Source organism: Terrapene carolina, unplaced genomic scaffold (genome assembly GCF_002925995.2).
Source record: "Terrapene carolina triunguis isolate 2854851 unplaced genomic scaffold, T_m_triunguis-2.0 Scaffold67, whole genome shotgun sequence".
Classification (NCBI taxonomy): domain Eukaryota; kingdom Metazoa; phylum Chordata; order Testudines; family Emydidae; genus Terrapene; species Terrapene triunguis.
This window is the reverse complement of record NW_020664418.1, coordinates 48476027-48479744: the sequence shown is the minus strand read 5'-3', so window position 1 is coordinate 48479744 and position 3718 is coordinate 48476027. Positions and strand designations below refer to the sequence as shown.

General features: G+C 43.4%; 1 protein-coding gene across 2 annotated transcripts in view; it reads right to left on the bottom strand.

Annotated features, from left to right (window-relative positions):
* Positions 1-3718, bottom strand: part of MAP2K5 (mitogen-activated protein kinase kinase 5) — a 188516-nt gene that overhangs the window by 53131 nt on the left and 131667 nt on the right. The window lies entirely within an intron of this gene.

Here is a 3718-nt window from a genome sequence, read left to right as displayed (position 1 = left end):
GATTCATAGAAGAAGTGGGCTGTAGCCCACGAAAGCTTATGCTCAAATAAATTTGTTAGTCTCTAAGGTGCCACAAGTACTCCTGTTCTTTTTGCGGATACAGACTAACACGGCTGCTACTCTGAAACCTATCTGTACAATCTCATCAAGACTCAACTCTATCAATCTGCAGTTTACAAAACATGTTGCAGTCATAGTAAAACACGGCACTATCAAAAGCATGTAGGCCTCTATTCTGCAAAGCACTTATGCATGTGCTTAAAGTGAAAACACATGCTTAAGTCCCACTGCTTAAGTGCTTTGATAAATAAAGATGGACTCAAGCACTTGCTGAAATTGCTTTGCTGAATGCGGGCCTTGTATAGTGGAGGGAATTACAAATAAAAACATCTCTGCCAGGAAGAACCATTGGTCTACTCAAAGGCTTTTGATAAAATATCCTGGTCCCTGAATGGCATCAGCCCCACCAGCCAGCAGCAATGCCAGCCAGCTCTTCTCCCCACTCGATCAGCCTGGAGCCAACTTGGGATACCTGGTTTGAGACTCCCTCAGGAGCCCATCTACGTGACTGAGTCACATAGAGATGTCAGACTGCAGTTCCATCCCACGTTAGGTGCAAGGTCACTGAACAGAAGCTTCAAGGCCCTGCGCTTTGACCACCCTAGGCAGGATGGTTGAGCACTGAACTGCCCCTGGATACCCAAATTCAGGAAAGTTTCTTTAAACAACTCTGTGATAGTCATATTTATAGGGGGAAAAGGACCCCAATTACCCTGTTCCACATAAAAGGGTCCCAGCTAGGGAGTCAAGAAAAAGATTCCAGGAGTTTAAACTTGTGACAACTCTGGTTCATTATCATTCTCTCCTCAGTGGGGAGAAAATATGGCCTACCAGCTCTTTGGAGTCTGAGAATTCCTGTGGAAATCGGGTCCTATCCTCACAGATCCTAAGGCACCCATATGGAAAGCCAGTTGCTCTCTGCTGTTTCCCCCCATACCCATGGTAGTATGACTCATTCAGGAGCCGTGTGCTGCTAGTGGTCCACTGCTGTGCACTACCGGTTCTGAGGGAGAGAGAAGCTACAGATCATCACTTCTAGCTGTTATGATCCTCATTAAGCTAGGTGGGGAATTCTGCCTCGGTATCTGCGGGTTCCTGAGGAAACACGCTGTGCAGAGCAGCTGCAAGCTGGAGGGGAGGGGCAGAGCTCTGTTCCCCCCTCCTGTGCGTTTTAGGACTTCTCAGCCCCTATTTCCCCTCATCTGCTCCCCTCTATATACTCTGCAACAGAGGGGAGCATTTGGCCCAAGATAATCAGTCTTACAACACTAAACATTTCTAATCGCTAATACCCATGTTAGCAAGAACTTACTGAAAACAGCAGCAGCTGTACAATACCAGATAATAAACAGATGATCTCTCACGAGGTCCTTATGTAGAAAGAGTAGTACACATTAGCACAGTAAGTGGGTCCCATTATTGTTCCCCAACACGGGCAAAGAGCTGAGGGAAAGCGAATAGGAGGAGGGGAAAAAACAGCAAGTTAAGATTAAAACAAACAAGATTAAAATGGGTATATTAACAAGAGTATATGGGGTGGAGGGGTCTAGAATGCCTAACAAAGCACAAAGAGAAGAGAAATACATCATCGGTTAAGGACAATACTACACATGACCTAGAACACAATAACCCTTACAATAAATGCCCACCAAGATACTCTCCTGCCAAGAGTCAGCACCTCCAGGTGATGCAACCACTAATCTAAACTCTATATATCTTATTAAATGACCCTCTAACAATACAAACCTGCCAAGCAAACAACACTACAGCTCCAATTCACTCAACTATTTCCCACAGGCTGGAAGTGTTCTTGACATGCAACCTCCATTTAGCAATTGAGCGTGGTACAAACAAAGTCAGTTGCACTTATAAAACTTAAAATCGAGTTGCATATGGAAATCTAAAACCCTAATGTGCCCACAAGGACAGTACACTCTTAACCACTGGGGTAGGAGAATGACGGTTCAGTGGCATAGTATGGAACATAAAATAAGTTAAAACAAGGAAATACTAGAACACCTCAGTGACTCTATTTCTCAATGCCCAGTGATGTTTATGGACCACACCAAGGTTCCTGGCCAAAGTGATCTTAAGGTGAGACAGCAACAACTCTGATCTTGGAGAAAAAAATGTGACAGCTGCAAGAAGCTGTCAACACATCATGTGGCTCCTTTTCACAGCACTGAGCTTAGATTCGGGGATTGCTATGCTACCAAATCACTAAAGGCAAGTTATCGACAGGTGACATCCCAGACACAAGTATGGGAATATGTTGCAACTTCTTTGGGACACAGACTGTCTTTTTGCTCCGTGCACGTACAGCACCTAGCACAGTGGGGCTCCAATCCCTAATCAGGGCCTCTAAGGCCTGACCTAAATAGTAATAATTAATGGAGGTGCTGGGAAATCTGAAAAGCTCAAAGAACCAGATCAGTGCTTGTTGAATGACCTCCCAATGCTGTGCTCATACATGTAAGCATGTCCTCACCCTCCAATAAAGCATGTTGATCCTGCAACATATACTTGTCAATACTGGGAGAATCACCATATCTTTATCACCAAGCACATTCCGAGATTTTGGGTCAGTTCCATCCACTGAAATCTGTATCTTATTTAAATATGTAGCTTCCTGACAAAAGTATTACCAAATGCACTGCAAGTGACTGCAGTATAAAAGAAATGTCCAACAGTTAACAGAGGTAGCATCTGCAGATAAAGGAGCACTGGGGTAAAAACTGTGCCTTGGGCATCAGATTTAAGAGCTTAAATCAAGCTAAGTGAGCACAATATAAACAGTAGGTTGGAATGACGAGGATAGCGCATTCGAAGGGACAAAACTGTCCCGCCACCACAGTCTGATAGAACATCACTGAAACTCTGCAAGCTTGATGTTTTTGTCAAAGCTTCCTAATCAGCATCATGCACTACATGTAAAACCAGCAACCTAAAAACGAGACAAAATGTACAGGACATGACCTTGAAAGAGGTGATTGCTTCTGTGATTCCAGGAACATCACAGCTCCCCTATCAAAAGTAAACTCTATAGAGGAAAAAAAATGTTCTCAAGAGGCTGACCGTGTAAGTACCCACACCCCTTTTACATGTGCATACAAGACTCCGCAATGACCCACACCTCAGTACTTGGAAAATTAAAGCTAGATTTACAAAGAAAGTTTTTCTGTTCAGGAAAACCAAATTAAATTGGTTGAAACACAGCCTACTGCTCACATCTAGAATTTCTAAGTCTCAGATTTTGATTTTCCCTTTGGCTGAATAAAAATGATCAGACAACAGTCAAATTCCCTCGTTTACCTTTCAACGTTGACCCCTTTTAAAAGGCCTCTTTTGCTTATCTAAACTGCGTTAAGTGTGCTCAATATGAAGCAATGTTACCACTTCAATCTCTGTGCTCTGTACCATCTGGCAAAGGAGAGGATCAATTAACATGACTGGGTTCAGACTTTAGGGCCTAAATAGCCAGAAGGACCATCCTTTGAGACTGCCTCATTTTGCAAGGATTCAACATTAAGAGTCAGAAAGCAGTATAAAATGGGACAAGACCAGTTCATGTTCTACAGCTCCAAGCTGTACAAGGCAACTCGTGCTCTGAGGATGTTGGGCATTGTGCTTCATTAGGAAACAAAATATAAGCTTTCCA